Source organism: Heloderma suspectum, chromosome 2 (genome assembly GCF_057233095.1).
Source record: "Heloderma suspectum isolate Gila_16-S chromosome 2, 16-S_ref, whole genome shotgun sequence".
Taxonomy (NCBI): Eukaryota; Metazoa; Chordata; class Lepidosauria; order Squamata; family Helodermatidae; genus Heloderma; species Heloderma suspectum.
The window spans coordinates 243374215-243388665 of NC_139459.1; the positions used below are offsets into that span (position 1 = coordinate 243374215).

At 45.3% G+C, this 14451-nt stretch overlaps 1 protein-coding gene across 1 annotated transcript in view; it reads left to right on the forward strand.

Moving 5' to 3' along the window:
* Window positions 1-14451, forward strand: part of DOCK2 (dedicator of cytokinesis 2) — a 409918-nt gene that overhangs the window by 78663 nt on the left and 316804 nt on the right.

The following is a 14451-nucleotide window of genomic DNA, read 5'->3' on the forward strand; positions in this document are numbered from 1 at the left end:
AGTTCTGGAGAACTTGAAAACTTTCTCACCGCTTTGTGGAATTTTAGTTGTTATAAAGATATGATCCTACTGTAGCTTTTGGATTTTTCCTAGTGGACCAAACTTGCTACCTACAATTTCCCCCAGTTGATACCGTTTCTTTTAAAAAGTGGGTGGAATTCTATAGCTTGGCAACTTGGTGAAGGGCAGAAGTCTTCTTATTAATAAGGATATATATTAATAACATTTACTTTCAAGAAAGTATGTTCAGGGCGGTGGACAAATACATATTGTAGCTTGGACTTGTAGTCTTGTTTGCTTTTGTCTGTGGTAATAATGATCCATGGCCTTGTAGGCCCCTTCCAACCCTACTATTCTATGATTCATGTTTTCTGTTCTTTTGACATATATGTGTAAATGCATATTGAGCTGCCAAATAGCTTAATTTGAGATTCAGACTCCTTTTGGTATTTATAGCAGCCTTCTTGGAGATATATTCAGATTTATTTATCTGTTTTGATGCAGTGTGTGCTAGGTTTTTGTGACAGCACTGTGAACTAAAGTAATCCTGCTATTGTGCTCTGGACAGTCAGTAAGCCTACAAAGTAGCACAGCTGAGTATCACGGTAAAAATAATCAATCTCACCTCTTGAATCCCACTATTTAGCTTCAGTTTTAAAGTTCTGCAGGTTGGAATATGTGGTGATAAACTGGAAATAGTGAGGTTGAAAATAGTTGAAGAAGCTTAAATTCTGTCGGCTTTTAAAAGAAATTTAAGCATGGTATTTTATAGTTGTTGTTGTTGTTGAAGTTGTTTAAATTAAGTTAGGAAGCCCAAGATTATTATTGTTGACAATAGTGGAAGGTCAGCATATAAGAAGTCTTTTTCTATAATTGTCCTCTTCATCTGTTGCGCTAATAAGAATAAAAGTAGTTTTTTTCATTGTGGCGTGATTGCTAAGCAAAGGAAATCTGTTTTCCTCAAACACTGATTTCATTTGGGCTTTGTAGTTTCAGACCATAACTGATAGCTCACAGAGATGATTTTAAAGGTGTAGTTATCTAGAAGACAGAAATGTCCTAAACATGCACAAATATAATAAATTATGGTCAGCAAATGAATATTTCAGGAAAATCGTGAGAGAAGCTGAAATCACACAGAAGGGAAATGCCACTTTCAGACTTCTGCAACAGGAAAAGATAAGGTGCCAAATATGTTAGAAAAGATAGACACTAAAATGGAAATAACACAGCAGTGTGTACATGAACTGAGTATAAATGAGATCAGACAACCACTTTGATCATGAAACTAAGTTCAGCTTATGATACTGAGTGAAACTGCAGAAATAGGGCTTCCTCACATGGAGCTTTTATTCTGCTGTTTGAGATAGGTTACTATATGGAACTTTGCAGGTCCTTTATTTATTTTATTTATTACATTTATATCCCACCTTTTTTTCCTCCTTAAGGAACCCAAGGAGGCATACATAGTCCTCCTCCTCCTCCGTTTTGTCCTCGCATCAATAACCCTGTGAGGTGGGTTGGGCTGAGAGTCTTTGACTGGCCCAAAGTCACCCAGTGAGCTTCATGGCTGAGTGGGGACTAGAACCCAGATCTCCTGACTCCCAGTCCAACACTCTTGCCACTGCACCACACTGGCTCTCATCTTTAGATGATGTTGTCAACCTCCAGGGCGTCTCCTGCACTAAATGACCTTTATTCCACTTTTTTTTAAAGATTGGAGATAATGAGCTATCAAATTACAGCGCTTGAATTCCACTTCAGTTCCCTCTAGGGATGTACGAAAGTCACTTACCTTTTCGAAGGGTGACATTTGCGGTGGGGGGGAGGCGCTCCGTCCCTCCCCCCGAAATTTTGGCCAGGGGGGGAGGCGCTCCATCCCTCCCCCCTGAATCCTGGCTGGCCAGCTCCGCTCCTCAGGGATTCTGCGGAGCCGCTGGCCGGCTCCGCCAGCGGCCGGACATCCGTAGCCGCTGCCGTTTGCGTCCCTGCAGTCAGCCGTGATAGGCTACGTAAAAGTTTACGTAGCCTATCACGGCTGATTTAAAAGAAAAGAAAACAAAATGTGCATATGCAAATGGCGGCGCCCATGGGCGCCGCCATTTGCGTTCCTTATTTTGGCACGTCTTAGTCTACGTAAACATTTACGTAGACTAAGACGGCGAAAATAAGGGGAACGCAAATAGCGTAGCGTCTACACTATTTGCGTTCCCCTTATTTTCGCTGTCTTAGTCTACGTAAATGTTTACATAGACTAAGACATGCCAAAATAAGGAACACAAATGGCGGCACCCATGGGCGCTGCCATTTGCGTACGCGCATTTTTTAAAAAAAAATCAGCCGTGATAGGCTACATAAATGTTTACGTAGCCTATCACGGTGTTTTTTAAAAATCTAGCTGTGATAGGCTACGTAAATCTTTACGTAGCCTATCATGTTTTTTTGTTTTTGTTTTTTTTTAACTGGAAATGGCGGTGGTGGCAGCCGGTTGGAAGACCAGCCGCTGCCGCCGCCGCTGCCACACCGCCGCTGGAGCTGCCGCCGCCAGGAAGATCCGCCCAAGGTAAGTCCCATCCTGGGGGGGGCGGGGGGGCAGACCGTTCTGCCACCGATTTCGGGAGGCCAAATGCGCTGGCATTCGGCCTCCCCGAGATCCGTGGCGGAATTCTCTGACATCCCTAGTTCCCTCATGAAAAAAGAAAAGTAGCAATAAGAGGAGCTAGACCATAGTACCATGTAGCAGCTGTATAATGAAACATATGGGAGACTCAGATAAGGGGGGAAAGGGGGGGAAGCACGTCTAAAGGGAGTCTGTTGTGATCCTTCATTTAAAACGGAAGCCCCATTTTAAATGTGGGATTTTAGGCTGGTGTAGAGATGCTCATAATCTTAGTTGCATCAGTAGGGTTGGGGTGGGGGAGCTTAAATTCCTTAAGAGTAACAACCTCTTATTTATTCTTCTCCCTCCTCTCCAAATAAGACTTACCTTACTATCAGGCACTTAAAAACAACAACAATCAATCAACTTGAAGAAACAACTGAGGCTAAAATAAAACCCCTCTGAATTATTTTTGTTTTTGTTTGAAAAGGGTGGATAGGAAGTCCACTTAGGGCGCAACCCTATGGTATGTACCCTGGGTACCTGTAAGCCTCCGAACTCAGAAGCTGACGTGTATCCAGTGCAGAGCTGGAGGTGCATTGTGCCTCCTGCTCTGCATTTTAGTTAGATGGGCAAATTCACCCGTCTAACAGAGGCTTCAGGGAAGGGGAGGGAAGGAGGCTGAGGACAGCTGGAGATACCTCGTAACCTCACGTCCTCAGTCTCCTCCTCTCCCCACCCCTGGGAATGCCTCATTTTCCCCATCTCCGTGCTCCATTTTGTAAGTGCGTAGAGGTAGCCAGTGCAGTTCTCTCTGCACCTGCTACGAGGGGCTGGGGGAGGGGGAGGGGAGCGCGGTTTCCTGGCTCCTAGCTCAGAGCCCTGTTTACACACTCAGACCCAGGAAACCAAATCATCCTTTGTGTCTCCCCCACCCCCCGCGATGCTGTCTAGGGGACATAGGATTGCTCCCTCCAAGAACAAAGACGTATTTATATGGCCTGCTTCTTAAGGTCCTTCATCCTCTTCACGTACAACTTATGGGGTTATTCATTCCAAGGCACAAATTTATATTAAATAACCCCACTGGATTCCAGACACTTTTCTTGGCACTCACCAAGGTGCCCTACCCCTCCCACTTAAAAAAAATTAAAAATTAACACATTTTCTTACCGGCAGCTGGGATTGTTGTGAAATAGTTTTCTGTTGGTGCTGAGAATTGTCGATTCAAAGGACGTGTTTTGTGTGTTGGGACTCAGAGCTCAGCTCTGCTTTATACTCAGTGTTTTTTTTGGCAGTTTACTTGTTTTTTGTCTCGCTGCATGGCAGCCATTTTGTGGTAGTGCCCAGGGCAGTTTTTCAAATTTCCAAATGGGCCCTTGGGCCAAAATGATTGCCTACCCCTGCACTAGAGGCAGAATCTTTCAGTGATGGCCCCATGTTTGTTGCCCATTAGCATGAGCTTTTAAGTGAGCCTTAAAAATCCATCTCTCTTCAGTGGTCTTTAGTTCAGATGCTGGCGTATATTTTCATTAACCATTTAATGACCCCTTGATGGATCACTGCCTTGTTGTGGCGAAGGGGCTTGTGTAACTCAGTGAAGCCATAAGCTATGCCGTGCAGGGCCACCCAAGACGGACAGGTCATGGCAGAGAGTTCTGACAAAATGTGGTCCACTGGAGAAGGAAATGGCAACCCACTCCAGTATTCTTGCCAAGAAAACCCCATGGAACGTATCACAAGGCTAAAAGAGATGACGCCGGAAGGTGAGCCCCTCAGGTCGGAAGGTGTCCAATATGCTACTGGGGAAGAGCAGAGGGTATTTCCAAGTAGCGCCAGAAAGAGTGAAGCGGCTGGGCCAAACCCGAAAGGACACTCAGCTGTGGATGTGTCTGGTGGTGAAAAGAAAATCCGATGCTGTAAAGAACAATATTGTTTAGGAACCTGGAATGTCAGATCAATGAATCAAGGTAAGCTGGAGGTGGCCAAACATGAGATGGCAAGATTGAACATCGACATCTTGGGAATCAGCGAACTAAAATGGACAAGCATGGGCGAATTTAATTCAGGTGACCATCATATCTACTATTGTGGGCAAGAATCCCTTAGAAGAAATGGAGTAGCACTCATAGTCAACAAAAGGGTGGGAAAAGCAGTACTGGGGTACAATCTCAAAAATGATAGAATGATCTCAGTACGAATCCAAGGCAAACCATTCAACACCACAGTAATTCAAGTCTATGCCCCAACCACTGAGGCCGAAGAAGCTGAGGTTGATCGGTTCTATGAAGACCTACAACACCTTCTAGAACTAACACCAAAAAAAGATGTCCTCTTCATCATAGGGGATTGGAATGCTAAAGTAGGAAGTCAAGAAATCACCGGGATAACAGGCAGGCATGGCCTTGGTGTACAAAATGAAGCAGGACAAAAGCTAATAGAGTTTTGCCAAGAGAACATGCTGATCATAGCAAACACTCTTTTCCAACAGCACAAGAGGCGACTCTACACATGGACGTCACCAGATGGTCAATATCGAAATCAGATTGATTATGTCCTTTGCAGCCAAAGATGGAGAAGCTCCATACAGTCAGTAAAAACAAGACCTGGAGCTGACTGTGGCTCAGATCATGAGCTGCTTCTTGCAAAATTTCGTCTTAAATTGAAGAACGTCGGGAAAACCACTAAACCGTTCAGGTATGACCTAAATCATATCCCTCATGAATATACAGTGGAGGTGAGGAATAGATTTCAGGGATTAGACCTGATAGACAGAGTGCCTGAGGAACTATGGACGGAGGTCCGTAACATTGTTCAGGAGGCAGCAACTCAATCCATCCCAAAGAAAAAGAAATGCAAGAAAGCCATGTGGCTGTCTGATGAGGCTTTACAAGTAGCTGAGGAAAGAAGGGAAGCGAAAAGCAAGGGAGAAAGGGGAAGATATACCCAACTGAATGCAGAGTTCCAGAGAATAGCAAGGAGAGACAAGAAGGCCTTCTTAAATGAACAATGCAAAGAAATTGAGGAAAACAACAGAATGGGAAAGACTAGAGATCTCTTCAAGAAAATTGGAGATCTCAAGGGAACGTTTTGTGCAAAGACGGGCATGATAAAGGACAAAGAAGGCAGGGACCTAACAGAAGCAGATGAGATTAAGAAGAGGTGGCAAGAATACACAGAAGAACTATACAGGAAAGATCTGAATGTCCCTGATAGCCATGAGAGTGCGGTCACTGAACTTGAGCCGGACATCCTAGAGAGTGAAGTCAAGTGGGCCTTAGGAAGCATTAGTAACAACAAAGCTAGCGGAGATGACAGTATTCCAGCTGAGCTATTTAAAATCCTAAAAGATGATGCTGTTAAAGTGCTGCATTCAATATGCCAACAAATCTGGAACACTCAACAGTGGCCACAAGACTGGAAAAGGTCAGTTTACATTCCAATTCCAAAGAAGGGCAATGCCAAAGAGTGTTCAAACTACCGCACAATTGCGCTCATTTCACATGCCAGCAAGGTGATGCTCAAAATCCTACAAGCTAGGCTTCAGCAGTATGCGAACCGAGAACTACCGGAAGTACAAGCTGGGTTTCGAAGAGGCAGAGGAACTAGAGATCAAATCGCCAACATTCGCTGCATCATGGAGAAAGCAAGAGAATTCCAGAAAAACGTCTATTTCTGCTTCATTGACTACGCTAAAGCCTTTGATTGTGTGGATCACAACAAACTGTGGCAAATTCTTAAAGTGATGGGAGTACCAGACCACCTTACCTGTCTCCTGAGAAACCTGTACGAGGGTCAAGAAGCAACAGTAAGAACCAGACATGGAACAACCGATTGGTTCAAAATTGGGAAAGGAATACGACAAGGCTGCATATTGTCACCCTGCTTATTTAACTGATATGCAGAGTACATCATGAGAAATGCCGGGTTGGATGAATCAGAGGTCGGAATTAAGATTGCTGGGAGAATTATCAACAACCTCCGATATGCAGACGATACCACCCTAATGGCAGAAAGCGAAGAGGATCTCAAGAGCCTCTTGTTGAGGGTGAAAGAGGAGAGTGCAAAAGCTGGTTTGAAACTCAACATTACAAAAACTAAGATCATGGCATCTGGCCCCATCACTTCCTGGCATATAGAAGGGGAAGAAATGGAAGCAGTGACAGATTTTACTTTCTTGGGCTCCAAGATCACTGCAGACGGTGACTGTAGCCATGAAATTAAAAGACGCTTGCTCCTTGGGAGGAAAGCTATGGCAAACCTAGACAGTATAGTAAGAAGCAGAGACATCACCTTGCCGACCAAGGTCCGTCTAATCAAAGCTATGGTTTTCCCAGTAGTAATGTATGGCTGTGAGAGCTGGACTATAAGGAAGGCTGAGCGCCGAAGAATTGATGCTTTCGAACTGTGGTGCTGGAGAAGACTCTTACGAGTCCCCTGGACTGCAAGGAGGTCAAATCAGTCCATCCTAAAGGAAATCAACCCTGAGTGCTCATTGGAAGGACAGATACTGAAGCTGAAGCTGAAATATTTTGGCCACCTAATGCGAAGAGAAAACTCTCTGGAAAAGACCCTGATGCTGGGAAAGACTGAAGGCAAAAGGAGAAGGGGACGGCAGAGGATGAGATGGCTAGATAGCATCACGGATGCAATGAATATGAACTTGAGCACGCTCCGGGAGAGAGCGCAGGACAGGAAGGCCTGGCGTGCTATGGTCCATGGGGTCACGAAGAGTCGGACACGACTGAATGACTGAACAACAACAACAACAACAACAAGTGCTGTTCATTTAAAACTGTTTCATTGTTTAAATGAATTTTGTATGGGTGTTCTGCTGGCTTGTGAAATGTTTTACACTGCTGTTTTAAACAATTTATTTTGGGGAATGTGATTTTTGGGGTTTACTTTTTACCCTTAAAAAAAGCGGGTATATTTATTGGCCGTCCTGGCTTGCCATATCAGGAAGTGCCTGAATCAGCTTTCAGGTACTGTATTTTCAGTTTCTCTTCAGAATTGCCTTCAGCGGTATGCTGCATGGCTTGTTCTCAATAAGCCTTATTTATCAAAGTTGTTATTGGTAGTTTTACATCCCTGGTATGGCCTTCCCTTCATGATATATTTCAGTGGGCCAAACCAAGCACTACTGAAGGGCTTGTAAACAAGCTACCCAAGTCTGAGTTCTAGTCACCTGTGCTAGACTCTAAACAAAAATGGAAATAGAACAGATATACTTTGACCTTTTGGCTACTAACCAACAGAGTCAGTGTGGTATAGTGGTCAGAGTCCTGCCTTGGTGATCTAAACTCACCAAGGAGCCTTGGCTGAATCACTATTACCCAGCCTAACCTAAGACCTATGCAGAAGATAGTACTGAGGATAATCTACTCTGTATATGTGCTAAATGCTCTGCATTTCTTTTTGGCATGGTTCAGCTTGCATAAGAGCGCCTATGAGGGTACAGGTTGTATGTGTAAGTTCTGTGCAGAAGAGCCAATGCATGTGTGAGGGGTGGAGATGGGGCTAGCAGGTGCAATCCTGCTCCCCACTCCATGCATTGATTCTTTCCAGAATAATTGCCTGCGTAGGATTAGGACTGTGTGGATAAATTGGAGGGTGGGGTATACCACATACACCACCCTAGGTTCTTTGGAAGAAGGGTGGGATAAAAAAAATGTAATAAATAGATCAGCCCCTTCTCACCTCCCAACCCAGAGGTGTGCTTTAGAACAGTACATGCAGAGCAGTAGGGCGCAAATAGCTTTTTATGGTAGAACTATCAGCCAAATAGAATAGAAAGGTTTGGCACTATAGTTCTAAAAGACAGTTTAAATGACAATGGAAGAAACTAAAGTGATGCTTCAGTTATGTCTGTTTGTATGTGCTGGTCAGGGTAAAACTGGACAGAAAACTTTGTACCGAACATTTGGCAACATTACCTTTGGCAACTGCAAAACATAGTAGTGTGTCATTCTTTGGGACATGTAACATATGATTTGTGTGTATGTGTGGGGCAGATTGTATAAACCACAAGAAACACTCGCTCAACTTCAAACGCCTCTCTATTGGACAGTGTTGTTGTATAATAAAGACTTGAATAAAAACTGAATGGTGCTTTTATTTCTTCTGTGCCATGTTTTTGGTTCTTGGTGTCTCTTCTGCTCCCTTGACTGTAGAATAGTGCAGAGGCTTGCTTGTTAACAGACCTGAATGAACCTGCCATCATTGCCATTGTGTATCTTTCAGTTCCATAAATCTGTTGTGATGGAATCGACTAAAATATTAAAGCTGTAGTGGAAGCAGTGTATCTATCAAATACTCATCTCATAAATATGCAACATCCACATGCATGTGAAATGTGTCCAGAGGGTTTGGTTATCATATGCCTTTTCCAGGCTAAAATAGAAGTGCAGGCATCAAGTGTAAGCAAATTCAGTTGTTTACTTCAAGTTCATTGTGTGGGAATGTAAATTTGCGTGACACATGCCACCTTCTGCTTTCATAGTACAAGGTCAGAAGAGAGTGAGTGTATGTATTACGTTGTTCATTTATTTAATCAGTATACGACAGGGCTGGGGAACCTCAGGGTCAAATCCGGCCCTTGTCAGGTCCCAATCTGGCCCTTTGAGTTTCTCCAGAAGACCGTGCCTCTTTCCTTTCCCCTAGCCACTGGTTGTTGGCATTTTCCTGGCTTATGTGCACCTCATTGCCATTCTAAAAGGTCAAAATCCCTCTCCTAAGGCTTAGCTGCTGGCAGTAAGAGCTTTAGGGTGCAATCCTATGCATGTTTAGATAGAAAAATATCCTACAACTCCCAGCATGCCCCAGTCAGCATGGCTTGCTGGGACATGCTAGGAGCTGTAGGCCTTTTTTTTCTTCTCTGCCTAAGGTTACAATGCATAGGATTGTAACCTTAAGCTCCAATGTAATGACATTTTTTGTTTTGTATTTGAGGCCACACCCCTTTGCTTTCAGCCCCACCCACTACTGGAATGTAGTCTTTCCCCGCCTCCCCCCCGAGAGCTTCTCCAAAATTGAACTGGGCTGATAGAGGTTCCCCACCCCTGGTATACGACCTTTCCTACGAGGAGCTCTGTTGTTGTTCAGTCATTACGTCATGTCCGACTCTTCGTGACCCCATGGACCATAGCACGCCAGGCCTTCCTGTCCTGCGCTCTCTCCCGGAGTGTGCTCAAGTTCATATTCATTGCATCGGTGATGCTATCTAGCCATCTCATCCTCTGTCGTCCCCTTCTCTTTTTGCCTTCAATCTTTCCCAGCATCAGGGTTGGGGATGTACAAAAGTTCCGCCACGGATCTCGGGGAGGCCGAATGCCAGAGCATTCGGCCCCCTGAAATCGGTGGCAGAATGGCCCGCCACCCCCCCTCGGGATGGGACTTACCTGGGGCGGATCTTCCTGGCGGCGGCCAGTCTTCCGACCGGCGGCCGCTGCCGCCATTTCCAAGCTTAAAAAAAAAACAAAACAAAAAAATGTGATAGGCTACGTAAAGATTTACGTAGCCTATCACGGCTAAATTTTAAAAAACACCATGATAGGCTACGTAAATGTTTACGTAGCCTATCACGGCTGATTAAAAACAACACAAAAAAATGCGCGTACGCAAATGGCGGTGCCCATGGGCGCCGCCATTTGTGTTCCTTATTTTGGCATGTCTAGTCTACGTAAACATTTACGTAGACTACGGTGAAAATAAGGGGAACGCAAATAGCGTAGCGTCTACGCTATTTGCATTCCCCTTATTTTCGCTGTAGTCTACGTAAATGTTTACGTAGACTAGATGTGCCAAAATAAGGAACGCAAATGGTGGTGCCCATGAGCGCTGCCATTTGCGTACGCGCGTTGGTTTCTTTTTTTTACTCAGCCGTGATAGGCTACGTAAACATTTACGTAGCCTATCACGGCTGACTGAAGGGACTAGGGTTGGCAGAGAATTTCTCCCCGAAACTTCGGGGGGCCGAGCACCAATGTGTTCGGCCCCTCGAACAAGTTTCGGGGAGAAATTCTCCACCCCCCCGCCCCCCGCACCCCCCCCCTGGGACGGGACTTACCTTTGGCGAATGTCCCTCCCAGCGGCGGGTCCAGCCGGTCGTTCGTCGGGTCTTCGTCCGGGGCGGGAGCGGCAGCCGGTCTTTCGACCGGCTGCCGCTGCCGCCATTCCAATAAAAGAAAAAAAAAACACGCCCCCGTGATAGGCTACGTGATGATTAACGTAGCCGATCACGGCTAGATTTGCAAAGTCAGCCGTGATAGGCTACGTCAATCGTCACATAGCCTATCATGGGTGACTTAAAAAAAAAAAAAAGCACGTACGGATAATGGCGGCCCCCATAGGGAGCCGCCATTCACGTTCCTTATTTGGTCGCTGTAGTCTACGTAAAGATTACGTAGACTACAGCGACCAAATAAGGAACACGAATGGCGGCTTCCTAAGGGGGGCGCCATTTGCGTACGCGCTTTTTTTTTTTTTAAGTCACCCATGATAGGCTATGTGACGATTGACGTAGCCTATCACGGCTGACTTTGCAGATCTAGCCATGATAGGCTACGTTAATCATCACGTAGCCTATCACGGGGGCGTTTTTTTTTTTTAACTTTTAATTTCGCGGTGAGGCGCCTCCTCCCCGGCCTGAATTTCGGCCGGGCAAGGTGGGAAGCCTCCCCCCCGGCCTGAATTTCGGCCGGGCGAGGCGGGAAGCCTCCCCCCCCGGCCTGTACTTCACAGGGGGAGCAGCGAAGCGCCTCCCCCCCACCGCGAAAAGCTGCGAGACCAGGTAAGTGACTTCCGTGCACCCCTAGTAGGGATGCAAACGGCGGCGGCTATGGATGTCCGGCCGCTGGCAGAGCCGGCTGGCGGCTCCGCAGAATTACTGCGGAGCGGAGCCGGCCGGCCAGGATTCGGGGGGGGGGGACGGAGCGCCTCCCCCCCTGCCAGAATTTCGGGGGGAGGGACGGAGCGCCTCCCCCCCAGCATCAGCATAATCTGCGAACAGGTAAGTGACTTTCGTACATCCCTAATTCAGGGTCTTTTCCAGGGAGTTTTCTCTTCACATTAGGTGGCCAAAATATTTGAGCTTCAGCTTCAGTATCTGTCCTTCCAATGAGCAGTCAGGGTTGATTTCCTTTAGGACTGACTGATTTGACCTCCTTGCAGTCTAGGGAACTCGTAAGAGTCTTCTCCAGCACCACAGTTCGAAAGCATCAATTCTTTGGCGCTCAGCCTTCCTTATAGTCCAGCTCTCACAGCCATACATTACTACTGGGAAAACCATAGCTTTGGTTATACGGACCTTTGTCGGCAAGGTGATGTCTCTGCTTCTTACAATGCTGTCTAGGTTGCCATAGCTTTCCCCCCAAGGAGCAAGCGTCTTTTAATTTCATGGCTACAGTCACTGTCTGTGGTGATCTTGGAGCCCAAGAAAATAAAATCTGTCACTGCTTCCATTTCTTCCCCTTCTATATGCCACGAAGTGATGGGGCCAGATGCCAAGATCTTCGTTTTTTTAATGTTGAGTTTCAAACCAGCTTTTGCACTCTCCTCTTTCACCCTCAACAAAAGGCTCTTGAGATCCTCTTCGCTTTCTGCCATTAGGGTGGTATCATCTGCGAATCTGAGGTTGTTGATAATTCTCCCGGCAATCTTAATTCCGACCTGTGATTCATCCAACCCAGCGTTTCTCATGATGTACTCTGCATATAAATTAAATAAGCAGGGCGACAATATACAGCCTTGTCATACTCCTTTCCCAATTTTGAACCAATCGGTTGTTCCATGTCCAGTTCTTACTGTTGCTTCTTGACCCTCGTAGAAGTTTCTCAGGAGACAGGTGAGGTGGTCTGGTACTCCCATCTCTTTAAGAATTTGCCAGAGTTTGTTGTGATCCACACAATCAAAGGCTGTAGCATAGTCAATGAAGCAGAAATAGATTTTTTCTGGAATTCTCTTGCTTTCTCCATGATCCTGCGAATGTTGGCGATTTGATCTCTAGTTCCTCTGCCCCTCGAAACCCAGCTTGTACTTCCGGTAGTTCTCGGGTCACATACTGCTGAAGCCTAGCTTGTGGGATTTTGAGCATAACCTTGCTGGCATGTGAAATGAGTGCAATTGTGCGGTAGTTTGAACACTCTTTGGCATTGCCCTTCTTTGGAATTGGAATGTAAACTGACCTTTTCCAGTCTTGTGGCCATTGTTGAGTGTTCCAAATTTGTTGGCATATTGAGTGCAGCACTTTAACAGCATCATTTTTCAGGATTTTAAATAGCTCAGCTGGAATACTGTCATCTCCGCTAGCTTTGTTGTTAATAATGCTTCCTAAGGCCTACTTGACTTCACTCTCTAGGATGTCCGGCTCAAGTTCAGTAACCGCACTATCATGGCTATCAGGTACATTAAGGTATTTCCTATATAGTTCTTCTGTGTATTCTTTCCACCTCTTCTTAATCTCATCTGCTTCTGTTAGGTCTCTGCCTTCTTTGTCCTTTATTATGCCCATCTTTGCCAAAACGTTCCCTTGAGATCCCCGATTTTCTTGAAAAGATCTCTAGTCTTTCCCATTCTGTTGTTTTCCTCAATTTCTTTGCATTGTTCATTTAAGAAGGCCTTCTTGTCTCTCCTTGCTATTCTCTGGAAATCTGCATTCAATAGGATACATCTTCCCCTTTCTCCCTTGCTTTTCACTTCGCTTCTTTCCTCAGCTAATTGTAAAGCTCATCAGACAGCCACTTTGCTTTCTTGCATTTCTTTTTCTTTGGGATGGATGTAGTTGCTGCCTCCTGAACAATGTTACGGACCTCCATCTATAGTTCCTCAGGCACTCTGTCTATCAGGTCTAATCCCTTAAATCTATTCCTCACCTCCACTGTATATTCATAAGGGATATGATTTAGGTCATACCTGAATGGTTTAGTGGTTTTCCCTGCGTTCTTCAATTTAAGCCGAAATTTTGCAACAAGAATCTCATGATCTGAGCCACAGTCAGCTCCAGTTCTTATTTTTACTGACTGTATAGAGTTTCTCCATCTTTGTCTGCAAAGGACATAATCAATCTGATTTCGATATTGACCATCTGGTGATGTCCTTGTGTAGAGTCACCTGTTGTGCTGTTGGAAAAGAGTGTCTGCTATGATCAGCGTGTTCTCTTGGCAAAACTCTATTCGCCTTTGTCCTGCTTCATTTTGTACACCAAGGCCATGCTTGCCTGTTATCCCGGTGATTTCTTGACTTCCTACTTTGGCATTCCAATCCCCTATGATGAAAAGGACATCTTTTTTTGGTGTTAGTTCTAGAAGGTGTTGTAGGTCTTCATAGAACCGATCAACCTCAGCTTCTTCGGCCTCAGTGGTAGGGGCATAGACTTGAATTACTGTGATGTTGAATGGTTTGCCTTGGATTTGTACTAAGATCATTCTGTCGTTTTTGAGATTGTACCCCAGTACTGCTTTTCCCACCCTTTTGTTGACTATGAGTGCTACTCTATTTCTTCTAAGGGATTCTTGCCCACAGTAGTAGATATGATGGCTTACCTTGATTCATTGATCTTACATTCCAGGTTCCTAAACAATATTGTTCTTTACAGCATCAGATTTTCTTTTCACCCCAGGACACATCCACAGCTGAGTGTCCTTTCGGCTTTGGCCCAGCCGCTTCACTCTTTCTGGCGCTACTTGGAAATTCCCTCTGCTCTTCCCCAGTAGTATATTGGACACCTTCCGACCTGAGGGGCTCATCTTCCGGCGTCATCTCTTTTAGCCTTGTGATACGTTCCATGGGGTTTTCTTCACAAGAATATTGGAGTGGGTTGCCATTTCCTTCTCCAGTGGACCACATTTTGTCAG